Source organism: Petromyzon marinus, chromosome 36 (genome assembly GCF_048934315.1).
Source record: "Petromyzon marinus isolate PM22_M1 ecotype Great Lakes invasive population chromosome 36, UKy_Petmar_22M1.pri1.0, whole genome shotgun sequence".
Lineage (NCBI taxonomy): Eukaryota > Metazoa > Chordata > Hyperoartia > Petromyzontiformes > Petromyzontidae > Petromyzon > Petromyzon marinus.
In genome coordinates this window covers 3,778,835-3,796,827 of record NC_133702.1, presented here as the reverse complement: position 1 = coordinate 3,796,827, position 17,993 = coordinate 3,778,835, and the positions used below count along the sequence as shown (strand labels likewise).

General features: G+C 48.6%; 1 protein-coding gene across 1 annotated transcript in view; it reads left to right on the top strand.

The window, feature by feature from the left end:
- Positions 1-5,319: 5,319 nt before the first annotated feature.
- Positions 5,320-17,993, top strand: part of LOC116949399 (scm-like with four MBT domains protein 1) — a 73,117-nt gene continuing 60,443 nt past the window's right edge. Inside the window, exon 1 of the mRNA XM_032966682.2 lies at positions 5,320-5,928. The gene's annotated coding sequence lies outside the window, so the exon portion shown is untranslated. The remainder of the gene's footprint in view (positions 5,929-17,993) is intronic.

Here is a 17,993-nt window from a genome sequence, read left to right as displayed (position 1 = left end):
TATTGCATTAATCCAGCAGTGAATAGATCAATGCCGACCACGATCATTATTGATAACACATTCGCGACGTCAGCCATTGTGTTTTTCAATCTGTTGTACCATTTTACCTCTTCGCAATTATTTACGTCTTTACTGTTGCTACTCCCGTGTGTCCCATTGTCCATTGTAATGAGAGACTCGTGCTGTCAATTGGCTCCCACCTGGTTACAGGTGAACGTTGTTGTGTCTGTGAGTCTCTCCGTGTCTTTGATTCTTAATTCGTTTTTTTTGTTTGTGTGTGTGGGCAGCATTGAGTAAATACCAACGGTGAAACGTCTCCTCTCTCAATACGACCTGCAGCTGGTGTATATTTTCAAGGAGTTAAGGGTTTCCCCGTAGGCACACAAGACGGGAATATCAAATGACCCACCAATTAGGCATTTCGGTTCGAATACAGAGTGGCCCAAAAGTCAGGACACCGGGTTTATTATATATATGTAACAAATCACATAGGGTTGTTTAATTTATATTCACACATTTTGAAACTGACTACCATTATAATATTAATGCATGGATTATCTTTTGAAATAAATTTAGGAGTTCAATATTATCCGTGTATTGTCTCATTTCTTTAATCGTTCTTGGTCGAGTTTTGTAAACGAAGGATATGAGGTCACCCCAAAGGAAGAAGACAAAAAAGCCATCAATAACGATAATAGATCAAATACTAAATAATTAATAACAAAAGTTTTTGGGTTAGATCGCGTTATATATAAATGTGTCGTAACCCTCCACCACCCGACACGGCCAAACAGTAAAACATTGACAGAATACAAAATAGTTCACTACTTTAGCCCACCGGTGTGTTGAAGAGTGAATCCACAGCATTTTCAATTTTTGAGTACGACGTTTCGCTGGTAATTACATCCAGCATCATCGGGCAATTCGCCATTCTGGCAGGAGGATTCACTCTCCAACACACCGGGTACATTGCGCAAAGGCGTAAAAACCCTGCGCTTACCGCTCCCCGCTGGCAGCCAATCCACGGAGCAATCTCGTAAAGGATGTTTTTATGCATCGTAATTTGTAAGCATATCAAAACATTAGTCATACATAAACTATGATCACGTGTCGGCCGTGTGTGTGTGTGTTTAATGCCAACCCAATCACTTATTACGTAACCAAATATTAATTCACAACACACCATACAAGATAAAGACAAAGAACCCCGTACGGTGTTAACAGGGGTTTGGGGCAAGTGCGTTTCACGATTATCTTTTAAAGACAGCATGGCACGCGAGGAGGTGGAGTGGCTAGCATTACGCCCGGCCGTCTTTGTCTCGCTAGTGGTGATGTTTAGACCCCGCACCAGGTACTCAATGGAAACTGAGTCGACCTAGGGGAGGCCCAGGACCGGTTCAGATAATTCACATGTAGAAGAACGGCGATGCACTCATACAATCCGTACACACACAACCATACACTCCCACACAGCCGACACTCGCTAAATTACGGTGACATCACCACACAGCGTTTGTGCCAGGCTAGGTGCACATTGAGGTCACGCGAAGTGTCAAAGGCTCGTTGGCAGGTCACCGGACAGACCCAGATGCAATGGGTTAAGTGACTAAGAAAATTGGCAACATCACACACACCACATATACACTCACACGTGACCACGTGTTGTCACAACATATGAGCCGTGTATGAATGATGAGGGATGCAGTTAAGAATACATGCATACGCATAAAAATGGTCAAAGATGGCACGTATAGTATTTCTTGGTTGCTGGAGCAATACAAGCACCGTTAGCGAGCACCTATTAAGGTCGGCATGGCGCACGAGGGGGAGTGGCGTGGATAAGGACGACGCCCGGCCGCCTTTGTCTCCCAAGTGCCGATGTGTGTACATTGCAAGAGGCAGGCCCAATTATTTGCTTAGGTTTAGTCAAACCTAGGGGAGGCCCAGAGGAGCGGCAGCCTATGAATGGAACGCGTCCGAGAGTACGTCTGACAGGGAGAGATGGAGCGATTAAATCAGCTCGTGTGCAGTTGCTCAGGTGGATGCATCGCAGGATGGCGATGGATGGCGACGGTGTGGGGGGGAAGGTTTTTACCCAGCAGTGGATTGATCATGGCTCTTGGTGATGCTGATGATTGATTGTTATCCGTGGCCGGGAATCAAACTCAGGTTTGCCGAACACGCGTGGCCCAGCGTTTGAGACCCCAGGTGTTATCGCGTAACGCACACGATGAGCCCTGCGCAGTGTGAAGAACACACAGCCAACATATAGCTTAATGGAACAGTACCGTCTTATTTATACTCGATCGCTGCATATTGATGTGAACGCAGTTGTTTTGGAAACTGAAATTGACGTGAAATCTCCCCATGCAGAACTGGCAGTAAATGATGATCATCATCACGATGATGACTGAACAGTGGAGATTTCCCAACAGGTATGTAGATGTAATTCCTCCACATCCCACAAATCACCGTACTTTTCGCCAGTTTCACTGAACGCTTGACATTTTAAGAACATCGTAGCGGATAAGCGCCAAAGAAAATCCTACAACAGCGTTTGAAACATTTTTCGCTTATCGTGTTCCGCCAGGTTTTTTTTTCGTGTTACTTTGTGGTTGCAAGTGCCGCAGGTTCCGTGGCATCGTCGCGGTTTTGTTTTAAAAATATAAAACAACCCTACATATTGTGTTTCCGACAATCATTCACAATGCAAAGCCAGCGTCCGCGCTCCGGCGTCTGTCTTCAAACGGAGACTCCAGCACTACTACACTCTAAACTACACTATACACTACTACACTATACACTACTACACTATACACTACAGCAGCATGTTGAGTAGTGGCAGACCACACCTCCCTCTCCCTGGCCACAGACTCCAGCATTACTACACTATACACTACTACACTGCACTATGTACTACGACACTATACACTACTATACACATCTACACTACTATACACTACACTATACACTACACTACAGCAGCATGTTGAGTAGTGGCGGTCCACACCTCCCTTTCCCTGGCCACAGACTCCAACACTACATTACTATACACGACTATACACTACTACACTACACTATACACTACTACACTATACACTACTACACTATACACTAAAGCAGCGTGTTGAGTAGTGGCGGTCCACACCTCCCTTTCCCTGGACACAGACTCCAACACTACTACACTGTACACTACTTTACACAGCTACACCATACACTACTATACAACAGCTACACTATACACTACACTATATACTACTATACACAGCTACACTACACACTACTATACAGTTACTACACTATGCACTACTACACTACACTAATACACATAATCGCACTACACTATACACAACTACACTACAATGCACAACTACACTACTCTACTATACAAAACTACAGTACTATACACATTTACACTACACTAATATACACAACCACGCTACACTATACACTACTATACACTACACCACTACTATACACAACTACACTAGTATACGCTACACTACTATACACAATTACACCACTACTATACACAACTACACTACTATACAAAGACTCTAGCTCTTCCTGTGGGAATTCCCAGACGTTCCCAGGCCAGCCGAGTGACATCGTCCCACCACTACACTATACACTACATCATACACTACACTATACACTACATCATACGCTACACTATACACTACTATACACAGACTCTAGCTCTTCCTGTGGGAATTCCCAGGCGTTCCCAGGCCAGCCGAGCGACATCGTCCCACCACTACGCTATACACTACACTATACACTACTACACTATACACTACACCATACACTACACTATACACTACACTATACACTACTATACACAGACTCTATCTCTTCCTGTGGGAATTCCCAGGCGTTCCCATGCCAGCCGAGCGACGTCGTCCCACCACTACACTATACACTACACCATACACTACACCATACACTACACTACTACACCATACACTACACTATACACTACTTTACACAGACTCTATATCTTCCAGTGGGAATTCCCAGGCGTTCCCAGGCCAGCGTGGTCCTGGACCGGCCCCCACCCCGGGGTCTTCGCCCAGCCGGACGTTGCTGCTGCTGCCCGGTAGAGTTCCAGGGGGAGTCTACCGGGGGGCATCCTAACCGGGTGCCAGAACCACCTCAAGTGGCGATTGTGTTGGGTTTTTTATTGTTGTTGTGACTCAGGTTTTTATTGTTGTTGTTGTGACTCGCCATGCGATGTCTGCATTATGCATGGGACCGACATTTGCAACTGCGGGCGTCGCACAAAGCGTACTGCTTCACAACACGGCCGGTTCCAACATAGCAAAACAACCGTCAACAGCACAACTATATGTATACAGTACATACTATGGGTTATATAAATAATCACGTCGTGTTTATATTACTGGGAGCGGTGAACCGGCAAAAACAACGAGTTCCATTCCTGATCACGACGAAACACGAGCCGTGACCTCCCCACTCTCCACCACACCACGAATCCGCATTGACCAGCGCGGTGAAGTATGGCCAAACAGCAATCCACCACCAGGGAACTTGTTTGCGGAGGAGGCCTTCGCCGTGCAATCGATTGTCAAAAGCGGCCCACGTACATTGTTAATTACCCGTCCCTTTTTTAACCTTTCTACGGAACTTATTATAATTTAATGTTACATTTACAGTGGTGTGACAGCTCCCGGCGACGAACAGCTGCGCGAACGGATTTGCGTGCGCATTAGTGGCTGAGTTGTTGATGAATCTCCGGGGCTACACGCGCTGGCATTTGTTATTTAACAAACAAAAAAAAGCCTCTTCGAGAAATAATAGTTTGATTTTGTTTTGGGATAGTCCACCGTTCATCACCCACCGCCGTCGATATTTCATGAAAACATTGACGTTGTTACAAAGTTGCCAAGACTAACACACAAACAACAAAACCGGGCTTACTCATGAGCACAGCTAGTTATCATCATCAGTCATGGTCGATCCACTGCTGGATCAAAAGGCCCCCCCCCCATTCATCCAAGCCGACCGTCTCACAATCCACACCGCACACACACCACGTAGCTTGCTGGCACCTGCACAACAACTCATCACAATCGCTCCGCGTCCCCCAAACCCCCTTTCGGTGGGGGATGAATGATGAACGTTCATCCCCCCCTCCCATCCCTCTCTGGCTTCCCACACAGAGAGTAGTCGTCGTAGTCGTCGCAGTAAGAAGCCCTCTCTCGTTGGTTGTTACAGTGACGGCCACGATGGGCGTGTTACAGCGAACGCGACAGAGCCCTGCTCATAATTGGGCGGAATAGAGAGCGGGGGAGTGGAGGAGGAGGGGGAGTTGGGTGGTGGATTGCGCTTTAGGTCACAACCATTGGATGAATCTCTCACATCGACAGAGAGAGAGGGACACGGGCGAGCGAGCAAGCGAGAGATAGCCCCCCCCCCCGGCTTTTTTTGTATGAGAACAGAGCACACCTCCCACCACTAACACACACGCGCGCGGGAGGGAGGGAGGGAGCGAGCGAGCGCACGGACACGCGGAGTGGCGGGCGTGACTTAACAACAACGCTGCTGACGCAGAGAGCCAGCAGCGGGGGCTGTAGCGAGGCAGGGAAACCACGGCGAGCGAAGCGAGCGAACGAGCGCCGGGGTATATCGGAGGCGTAGGGAGACGGACGAGTGTAGAGAGCGAGAGAGAGCGAGCGAGCGAGAAAAAACCCACACCAACCCCAACCCCCCCCCCCCATAGCATGCGCATGCGTCCTTGCCAGATGCCATATTGGAATGAGACTTGGCGAGCTCTGGACATCCTTCTGAAAGTAGTGTGCGGATAAAGCGCTCGACGCTCGCGACGTCTCGGGGAGGCGCTTCTCTTCCGCGCGTTGTCCGCGGCGGGGAGAGCCGCGAAGGAGACGGGAGGCGAAGAACGCCGAGGTGAGTGGAGGAGAGGAGGGCTTTTTAAGCCCCGGCCAAAACGCGATGACGCACTTGCTGTGTTGTGTGGCGTGCACAGGATTCGCAACGCGGTTGTATTTATCGCACGTTGTGTGTGTGTTTTGCGCGAGTGAAATCACGAGATGTTGCTGCTGTTGCTGTTGCTGCTCAACCCCCCCCCTCCTCTCTCTGACGATGTTAAAGCTAAATTTTAGGGCGATGGTGGGGAGGAGGAGGGCACCTAAAATATAAATATAAGTTGCGGTTTGAGTGCAGAATTTCATTTTGCGTGCACGCGCGCGCACAATTGGCCTAATTGTGAGTTCGGGTTCGATGTAATTACTAAGAGTGATAATGTTTGTTTTTTGAATGGCGTAAACGTTGCCTTGAGGTCGCATCGGCGTCACCGCAACAGCCTTGGGTACATTGTGAGTGTTGGGCTTGCAAATAAGACTTGACTTTGCTCTTGTGCGTTTCGGTAATTCTGTTATTATTATTGGCCCGCTCTTTTATTTTTTTGGCGATGTGGGAGGGACGGCGGCTGTTAGATTCAGATTTGCGTTATGTAAAAACGTTCTTGTATATTTTGCACGGTCACAGACGAAAACAAACAAAAAAACCAAACTGTTCACCACTCGCCGCCCTTACGACTTCAATGTGACGTTCGTGATAATTATCCGCGGCAATGGAGCGGCTCGAGGGGAACGAGAGAGGAAGAGAGAGAGAGAGAGGGAGGAGGGGAGGACGTTTACGGATGGATCTTCTGGGATGGGTTAACGGCCTCTAGCAACCACACAACAGCGAGAGAGACATTCTGGCGCGATCCTTCCGTGCTGTAGCGGGCAGCACATTGTGTTTGGAAGGCGAATGCTGCTCGAATAAACTCGCCCCGTCCAACATCTCTCACGCATTACACATTACACACACCACACCACACAGACACTTGTGTGTCAGCTTCACCCCTCCTCCCTCCGCCCCATGTCTTGTTGGGAATGCAGTCTAGCGTTGTTGTTACAGTACCACAGGGAAGGGCCGATGGTTCGTCGCATTTTGTAGTGCATTGCCTTAAAATAGATTGTCCTGGGTTTTGAAGGAACATCGGTAGCAACGTCACCGATTGTGTATACATTTGTGTGCACTTTCAAGGCGGTGTTATTGACGAATGCGTAGATTTTTTTTATGGGGGGGTATCTTCGAGAGAATTCCACTAATTTTTGGCCCCGTTCGTAAGCATAAGTACGCGACATGCGTGAGTTTTAGCCAACACGCAGTCGCACAATCTGCTTTCACATTGTGATAGTTCCCTCGTGGTAAACACCGTATACTTTCCCGCCTTACCTCCCCCCTTCTATAGAATGACGAGCGCGTTAGAGCGGTGGTGCAGTGGTTAGCGCACCGACTGCCCTATGAATCCGGACCCACCAGAGTTCGATTCCCATCCACGGCTAACATCAGTGGCGAGTGATATCTTGAACAAAAAAAATGTTTGCTCCTCGCCCATCCTCGCCATCCCCGCATTGCCCAGCGCAATGGAAGAGTACGGTGAAACGCAATAATCTTGAGTTCTTCATCCAGCAGCGGATTGACAAGGGGACCTCGGAGGAGTACCCTACGCATTACTGTTGGACCTTGCAAAAGATACAACAGTCGCATCTCTTTTGCTTTGGGGGGTGGTTTGTACTCTGCAGGCGTTTCCCCTCTCGCCTCACTCCGCCTGCGGCAAAGAGCAATAGGGTAAGCAAGGGACATTGCCAAACGCTCACCGAGGAATAGCGTCATTGTGTAGGAGCGGTCAACGTGTAAGAGCGGTCGACGTGTAAGAGCGTCAGATCGGCTGTAGATGCTGCCTGCCTGATTGACAGGTGACGAGACTGCTGACAAAAAAAAAGGAAACCACGGTGAGAGGGCATTGTTGGGGCTAGTGACAGGCAGGCAGCAGCAGCAGCAGTCGTCTTCCGTATTGATCATTTGCGTGTACGGCCAACACGCGCGGGGAGCGCTGCTAATCCAATTTTGCAAAGCGGGGGCCCACTCTTTTTGCATGCAATGCATACACATGCACGTGTCACAATGCATTACAACAAACGGGCACGCGTGCACAAACAACGATCCTGCCGTATGGCCCTAACAGACTGTTGGGGAAAGTGGTGTACGCGAGCACCTACTCTCTCCCTAGTTGCGATGTTTACTACACACCGCGCCAGGTTACTCGTCGTTTGAGGCCGAGTCGAGCGAGGGGAGGCTCAGGATCGGTTCGGATAATCCCCGCAGCGCGCTAACCGTAACGCTACCGCTCCCCCCTCCACGCACAACACACACACAGACCGATGCCAGTTCAGAGCTGCAGCCAGCCCAGCAAGAGAAGGGGGAACGCGACAAAAACACACACACACACTCTCTCTCTCGACTGCAGCATGGTTCCACGTTGACTCACGCTATTTGGCAGAATTATAGAGGCGAGGCCGTTCTCGAGTGCCGTTTTTGGCATTTGCATGCGCGCGCCATGTGCCAGATGGGACCCCCTTGAGTGGACGATACACTCGATTATTTAACATGCGTTATTTCACACGAGCAAAATACAAAGGTTGCACCCCCCCCCCCCGCCACCACCGCATAGTCTTTATTAACACACTGCTTGTAACAAGTGCCGCTATTGAGCGCTTACGAAGGTCAACGTGATGCACGAAAGTGTGTGTGTGGGGGGCGCTGAGTCGACCTAGAGGATGCCCAGCTTCATATATTCGCCACTAATTTTAACCGTGGCCGAGAAATCCAACTCGGGTGCGCTGGCGGCGTCGTAACGCCGGGCGCTCACCACTTCGACTGCCACTCGGCACACAAAGACAAATATCCCCCCCTCCTCACCCGTGTCGCCTTAAACATATTGTTGGGGCAAGTGCTGTGGGCAAGTGCTGTTAGCGAGCACCCATGAAGGCCGGAACGAGTGGGTGGGTGGCCAACACAGCGCCCGGCCGCCTTCGTCTCCCTAGTGGCGATGTTTCGACATCGCACCAGCTACTCATTTGAGGCTGAGTCGACCTAGGGGACGGACCGGTTCAAATAATCGTCACTGGTGTTGGCCGTGAGCGGCAATCGAACCCAGGTCGCCAGGTTCGTAGCGCAGCGCGCTACCCGCTACACTACCTCGCACACACACACACACACTTGCTCGCACACACACACTTGCTCGCACACACACACTTGCTCGCACACACACACTTGCTCGCACACACACACTTGCTCGCACACACACACTTGCTCGCACACACACACGGAAACACGTGCGTGCGTGAACACGTGCGCCCGCTATGATTGAACAAATGCTGCATAGACACGCGAAGCAGCGCTATGCGTTTTGGCGAATTCGCTGGGGAATTCGTCGATCCATTTGTTCAATTTGGGTGCCTTGAACTTAGTTGGCACTGCCGTTGGTTGCGTTGGGCGCGCACTTCGATGGGTGAGCGTTCATTTATGCGTGGCGGAGGCCATGACGACCAACGGGGATATAGGAGAGATGATGGAGGGGGATGGTTTTGGTTGCGTGGAATTCACTCACTCCCGCCTGCCATACGTGCTGCAGACTCCCTTCCCCTGGTCAATTCCAGGCTCGAGACCCTCCTTTTCAGCCCCCCTCCCCCTTTTCGCTCTCTGATTAAAAAATAAACAAATGCGCTTTCTCCTCTTCTGCATGTCTATTTGCCACCATTTTATACAGCGTCTTGCTTTGGTATACATGGCTACGACTTGGGAATGCCTTCATCCAGCAGTGGATGGGCCATGGCTGCTTCTGCTGATGATACTACATCCAATTTGTATGTCATTCATCACACCACGTGAGCTCGCTAATTGACCGAACAGCAATTTGAATGTTTTCAACTTCACTCGCAATTGTCCACGGGAATGCGGCGATTGATGAACGGAGCAATTATAAGAGCATTACTAAATCGTGATACTGAATCGGTGACCCTAACTACGCAAAGCAGCGAGCACGATTAAAACGTTAAAAGAAATGTGAGCACTCCGGCTAAAGAGACAATTCAACCGACGGGGAAATAACACTGCAAAGTAATTGTGGATAAGCTCGTTCTGCAAAGCCACGTGGCCAATGAACTAGAAGCACTGCATGTGTGTGTGTGGGTCTCTATATACACACGGATATATAATATTACACGCCAATATTACTCTCATAATAAGCTATCGCAAGATAAGTGAGTTAATTATTATTGTGGAAATTGCAAGTTCATTGCTAGATGTTTACATTTCAGTGAATGCCACCGATGTTATACGTTGCGCGGCTTCGGTTGAACAACAGAAGACTGCGATGCTGCTGCAGTATTGTTTGGTGGTGCACAAAGCACAATGAACGCACCCTCCGCACACAGATTAGTCGAGAACACTGCCCAAAAAAACAACACGATATAATAGGCGACGTTACGGGAACTGACCCTTTTTCAGAGGGTTCTGCGACCAAGAATGGCCATTGCGTTGCCCCTCTTTAGGGCAGTGCTATTATTCATAAACGTATTGAGGGCTTTTTTTGTGTTTTGGGGTTCGCGCTGCTAAAACCACGTGCGCTGACACCACGGAATCTATAAACGCGCGCGCACACGCCACAGTCTGCGCAATAAGCCCTCCCAGAAGCACAGTTATCTCAACGACAATCGAGAAAGAAGGGGAGGGGAAAAAACCCGCTGCTGACGACTGTTTTATACCAAAAGCAACCCTCCCTCGTGTGCGCGGTTTAAAGATACAGCTGCCAATGATTATAGGACGTTCGGATTGTTACGCATTTGCATTGCGCGGGAAGCCAGTGATGGGTTGTGTGATGTTGCAGATCGAGAGTTGTTTTTATATAATGCCCTCCTGTGCGTAATGCTCACTTGTACGCACTAAGAGGCGCTATCATCCCGCTGAAAGAAACCTGCGGGACTGGGTGTGACGACGGCGGCGATGAGAATTAGCGTCGTACGAAGGCATACCTTTAAAGTGTAAAAGCTTGTTTTTTAGTTAAGCAAGATTTGCCGCGGGCTCGCGCGCTCGCTCGCTTTATCTGCCCGCAGTGTGATGCAGTGCGATTTGCGAGTCGCCGCTACGCCGTGCACTCGAGTGGCCGGGGAGATAGAAAGAAACATCCCACACGCATATACACAATGAAGGCGGGCAGCTTTCAATTTCCACCCAACAACCAAACACCCGCCTCCTACTCCACCCACGCCACTAAAATAAAAAAAAACAATGCCGAACAGCAGCCCCCTCCTCGCCCCCGAACGAAACCCACCCATCACATTTCACTTGTTTCTGAACACCCCCCCCCCCCAAACATGCAGCTCCTTCTGAGCCACGCAACTTCTGTCTATGCTCAGCTCCTGTTCGGCCGGATAGAGGGGGCCTAAACGGGCACCGCACTGGCTAGAGAAGAGTTAGAGCTGATGTGGTACGGAGGATGTGGAGCTGAGTGGACTTGCCGATGACCGGTACCAGTGGTGGCAAGGTCGACCTCTGGATGAGGTTCTCGAAGGACTCTGCTGGGCAGTTGGAGGCAATCGCCCTCCAGCAACAGCGGAGGGCAGAGGAGAGATGCTCAAAACAACGAGCGGAGCGCCGGTCGGCTAAAGCGCAGTGATTTTGCACAGTTTGTGGAGTGCAGTTGGTGCATCTGCTTGTCATCTCAGTCGATCAACCCATGGCACCTGGGTCTGTTCCATGCCACGTCACGTGGTGACGTCACCGCCACTTAGTGGTGAAAGACGGCTGTTACGTTATATGGCCAAACAGTACAGCGGTAGAGACTGCTGAATTTCTGTCCTCTTTGCCCTGCAGGGCTCACATTCTCACTCGATATTTTCCGTGACACTGCTCGCCCGGCCTGCGAGTGAGTCACGCTTATCGGCGTAAGCCGTCACCGCCAGAATAAAAAGTGCGCATAATCTGCAACAACTCTGTCCACGTGATAATACTTCTACGCCATTACGGCATATCTATAAGCCTATGAGGATAAAATACGCATCATGACAAAATAGTTGCCGGAACAGTGCTCTGCACAATTCCAATGGTGAGCCAGATACAGATACTCCACTAAAGTAAGAGAATACCTTGTAGAAAAACACTGCCCTTTCATATCACAGCCGCCGCACGTCTCCCACCAATCTCAATGTCAAATTAGCTGGTGAAAATAGGGAACATTCTAAATCAGTGGGGTGTCTATAATTGGAGCACCGTGTGTGTGTATACAGTATATACTTTAACATGTATGTCTACATGGATGGGTTTTTAGCCTAAATGTGGTAATTATATTCTCCACAGCGCTAATTATTATTTTTAGTTATGTATTATATAATTGAGTATCTAACTAGGGCGCCATAGTGTAAATAAAGGGTCAGGACTAGCACGTGTATTTTCATTTAACACATGGAAACTTTCTGGCACAAATCTGGCAGTGCACCGGTATTGATTGGAGCGAGCCGGTCTCTGCTGGATCAAGACGCTGTACTGTCGAAACCGTTTCAGAGTTTGCATGTCTTGAATCAACGCTGTCGAAATTATGCACTCCCAGAAGGCCGTGCGGCTGATGATAGGTTGTGTAAAATTATTTGTGGAGAGACGGACATGTGAAGGAGATTCGTAATAAACCGTTTTGGATTAGATCGCGTTATTTATAAATGTGTCGTAACCCTCCACCACCCGATCCGGCCAATCGGCAAAAAAGTGCCACGTTGACAAAAGACAAATAGTTCACTACTTTAGCCCACCGGTGTGTTGAAGAGTGAATCCACAACATTTACAGTTTTTGAGTACGACGTTTCGCTGGTAATTACATCCAGCATCATCGGGCAATTCGCCAGAATGGTAAAGCCCTCACTTGCTCCCGGTCTTAAATAGAGCAGCAGGGTGACGTCATCATTGAACTCATTCAGGTGCAGTGATTTGAGGCGGAGGGGGGTTATTGTAATTATATAATCTATTGGTAATCAGTCAATGGTATGATTAGTAATGAGTTGTAGGGTAGTAATTAGTTGTAATGTGTGTTATTGTGATTATATGCTACGTTAGTAATACGTTAATTAGTATGTGTTTCCCCTATAAGGAATTGTAATATGTATTATTTAATAATACGCTTCCAGGCCGCACTAAGCCTGTAGCTGTCAGAGCGATTAAAGTAATTGTATTAATAATATTGGTCGCGAAAGCCTACTCGTTAATGTGAAGGAGACATTGCTTGTTTATTTTTTTGGTAGCCTTCATGTATGTATGTATGTTAAACTTCTTTCGCACCGCCGGAGAAGCGCATCTGAACCCGTGCGTGATGTGGGTGACCGTCTTTGTTTCGAGACAGTCATGGGTGGCTTAACTCGGACAAGTTCACTTGCAGAGGTTACCGACATCCAAACTTACTCGTCGGCTCGTGTTTAGTTTGCTGGGTGGATCATTACACATCGTGATTGCGACAGACGGAGCGACGGCTCGGGGGGAGAGGCCCTTCATCCAGCACTGCATTGATCACGGCTGACAATCATTGCGACGATAATAATGATGATGACAATTAACTTGACCGTCATTTTCCCAGAGTGGGCGATTCTAAGCCAAGGTGCTCCCTCGAGGAGAGCGTGTTTGCTCTGTGTGTACTGCACACCTGTGGGGCCACTGGTGACTGGTTACCATTCTACTGGGATCCTCTGTTGCTTACCGTCATGTCCGTTGCTTCCAGATGCTCAGCAGTGCTTAGCTCGTATTATGGAACGAAGGCATCGGGGACAATTATGGATCTATATTTATATATGCGTTACTAAATATACGTCGTTAATCGCACGCTTGTGTGGCTCTACCCCAGGGGTCTGTAACCAAAATGACAAGAAGAGCCATTTTCGAATTTGATGAGCAAAAAATATTGCTGCAATGCATGTGAATACAGGGACAGGTGGTCCTTTAATGAATAACGTCGCGAAGCGGCAGTCCTGAAAGAGTCGCAGGTTGCCGACCTCTGGTCTACCCCCTCGCGTGCCGTGCTGGCCTTCATAGGTGCTCGTGAACAGCATTTGCCCCGATAGTCTGTACGGCCATACGGGGGGAGGCGGGGGGGGACTCTTCGTCTTTGTTTCGTCTCGTAACACTGCTGCTGGAGTAAGTAGGCCAGAAGCTACGCTAATAAAAAAAAACACTAACCAATTCCTTATTTACCAATAAATGTCTCATCGATTCCCAAGACAAATTTCAGGAGAGCGTCCTGCATTTCGGACGCGTGGCAAAGTTCCGTGACTACCAGGGACCAGGTCCACTGTCACCGCCTGGCGTTGTTTCTCCATGGTAGCACCATTCCGTCTGGAACGCCGTCCCCGCTGCACATTCGCAGCAGTATTAGCGGGGCAGCGTTCAAGCCACGCCGACTTTTTTGAGAGATGCATCAAGTCCCCCGCTAAGTTGTTTAGTGCCCCCCCCCCCCACCTTTTAGCCGGGTTGCTTTCGAGCATCACTGAGCCTGGCTGGCACGCCTCTCGGACCTTTGTTTCTGGAAATATTGAGCGCGTTACAAATTGCGTTATCATTATTATTATTATTAATGATGATGATGTGTGTTTGGCTTCACGTGGGTGGGGGGAGGGGGGACCGGAGTACCTGGAGAAAAAAGCCCGGTTTATTCGGGCTAATGATGAAACGTCCACACATTTTAAATTCCATAAATCGTTGCTGTCCTTCCATATCCTGGGCAACTCGCAGCCCAAGGCTGCACATTATCTGCTTATTCCCAGGTAGTCTCCCATCCAATTACTAACCGTTCTCAACCGTGCCTAGTCGGCATGTAATAATATACCTCTAAGCAATGATCTGATTGTCATGATTTGGGGTCACAATTCAATTCAAGAACCAGTAATTTTTTTAAAAAATATATATATTTTTTCCTGCTCATTTGTATTCTTTCTCATCGTTCATATGTTAAGCGAGTTTTGTTGCCGCCGTTACGTTTAAAAGCTACATCGGCTCACGCTGATTTTTACGAATTCTCTTCATTTTGGGGTTTTGATTTGAATCAGGAAAGATCTTTCGTTTTATTCGCCTCGATTGGGTTCAATGTAACATGACATTAGCACACACTTATCGCAAATGGTTGGGTAAATTTACCGTCGCTCGCGCACAGCTCAAAGCCGTGCCTCGTGAGCATACCGTTCCTTTTCAACGCTGAATCATCGTTCACTTGGTCCAGCCCGGGTTTGCAACCTCTGACGAGTATTCACACGCAGGGGACGTTGTCGTAGGCAGGACTGATGAGATGTTCTTGAATCCGGTGGTTCCTCTGCGTGTGCTATTTATATATCCAAAATGCGACGTGGCACTAATAGCCGGTAATGTTCAAGTAATACTCTCGCACATGTGATAAAATGCAGCAATAATTAGCCGAGTGCATAATACTCAAATTTGCGTTAAAACCCTTACTAGCGGCCGCGGTTGGGTGCGCGCTTTTAAAATGATTTACATGCCCGCCTCGTTAAAGGGGACGCTGTTAGGAAACGCAGACTCGGTGTGTTTTTGCGGCGCGTCTCGCAAGGACGCGCCGAGCTGTCGGCTGACGACGCCACGGGTGAGTGCCGCGTGCGTTTATAAACCGCGGGCAGGTTTCACGCAGCGCGAACACGGGGCGCAATAGTTGCGCCTCGGTTTTTACAACCGTTCCCGAGCGTTAAACCATCACGAGTTTTTTCGTTTATCGTAGAGAGTTGGAGAGGGGTATGTTAATCTATTTTAATTTTACCTTGTAAGGCACCCACTGAGCTATATAGCTCTGTTCAGAAGTGACCTGGCTATCACAAATGATAGCTCAATGAAGTGGCTTATCACGTGGACATTTATAGCAGCCAAATACTATCAAATGCATGTTGATTCTAAATGTGGAGGGGGAGCACCCAGAAAAAAATTCACACGACCACGGGGAGAACATGCAAAACTCCAAATATTCAGGCGTCCAGGTTCGGGATCGAACCCACGATCTCCTGCATACCAGGCGAGGTAGTTAATATCTCACCACCGTGACACCCACTGTATGTATGGGGATTACCGCATTGAATGTACAAAACGATCCGCTATTCATGCCATTCAGTCAACCTGTGGCACCTGGATCTGTCCCGTGACCTCCCGCCAGCAACGAGCCTTCGACGCTTCACGTGGCCTCAAAGTGCACCTAGCCTGGCACAAGCGCCATGGTGACGTCACCGCAACTTAGTGGCGAATGGCGGCTGTTGTCAATTCGTTACAACACATAGATTATCACCCTCACGATACGCTTGTTAGTTTGCGCGCAAGTCCTGACTAGTTGTGATTTACGCGATCGATTTGCCAACGATGCTCCAGCGTTAACCTCAGGTTCATGGAGCGGACAAAGCTGTGCAAACGAGACAGACTAAAATTAGAAAACAATACCAAATGGGATGGTAACATTAAGACGATGAGCAGTCGATTCTTAAAAATGAATCGGGATTCCCCAATTTGTGACAATTAATGGAATTTTCGGCGGCATGAAAGCTGCACGTTAATGTACAAGGACAGGACTGTTTTATTGACTCCAGGAGGATGATGGCTCGATTTGACCCCCGATGTGAAATCGAACTCCCACATCTTCTGTTCTCATCGCCGATTAATTTTAACCAGTTTTATTTTAAATGATAAGAGGCGTAACCCGGAAGCAGTGGCAAATTCATCTCGATCTCCATTTTAATCGACACGCAAGTTACTTCGGGGGGTGTGACCTCCGGGAAGCCCTAAAAACATCCGGCTAATCGTGATGTGAAGTGGCAGCGAATGACGATTCCCCGTTATCCGTGGGTGGGCAGAGTGTCCGCCATATCACGCGTACGTTTCAAACGCTTTGACAGATTCCAGCGTAATCTCGAAGTGTTTTTTTTTTAATTGGCCAAAGTTTGTCGGCCAATTAGGACGGCGATTCTGATATAAATAGTCTGTCCACCTTTCTTGATGAAGTGTAAAAAAAAAATGCTCATTAAATTCAGCGGTATAAGATGTACTCGGACGAATTTGACTCTCACCCACGCTGGGCTAGTGGTGGTGCCATTCAGTGTTGCTTGTGAGTTGTCAAATCCCAGTGAGTTATCCCACAAGTAAGCCACAATTTCTAGAACTGTATATATATGTATATATAAAATGAATTCAAAAAAGTCACCCCGAATGTATTATTAGAATAATGATAAAAAAAAATACTCTGAGAAGGTCACCTAATTTGAGTCACTATCTGCCTGGGTGTCTTGTCTGCTGGTAACTGCACGGAGATATTCACAGACTTACTAGTAGCACGTGGTGAAAGAAAATGCCAGCAGTCAACGCTGTGCAATGTATGTATGTATGTTGAACTTCTTATGCACTGTACGTAGCCAAACCGTGCCAATCGGAGGTGCTAAAGTGGGACTTTCAGAAGAAGACGAACCGCACGGATATCCACAACACTCCCACATAATGAGTCCGCACTCTACCCTCAGCCCCGGGGGGGGAAGGGAGTTTCGTAACATCTGTGTGATCCACCAACCCTTGTTGCCTCCGCAGTGCTGGTTTAGAGGCCAACGTGCATAGCCAGCACCGGCCCGGCTGCGTGTGAACACGGGTGGCACGGTCAGCCAGCGAACAACAAGGACCTTTCGCTGCGCAGTAATTGTTTCTTGTTTTGTTTCGTTAGTGTAGTTTTCCTCCCCCCCCGCCCCCCCCCCCCCCCCAATTCGTATCCCGATTGTGCTCTCAGCCGTCGCGTCACCAGACGATGCATCTTTTCGGATGTCGGTTGCAATGCAGCGCGTCTCGAGGATGGATACTAAGGGGCGTGGGGAGCGGGATGGGCATTTTAAAGACGGCCAGTGTGAGCTGGAAAGAGGCACGCGCTCTATCAAAACGCAGTGCCCTGCTGCCTTGCGCTGCTACTACTACTACTTCAACTAATTAAACACGGAGCAATAATGGCACAGGTGAGTTACTGTAATCCCACGGCAGAGTCACGGTGTGAAAAGAATTAAAAGAGTGAAAGTGTTGTGAGATGCACCTGCTAATTAGCTCTGGGCAATTGATATCGGTGTTCA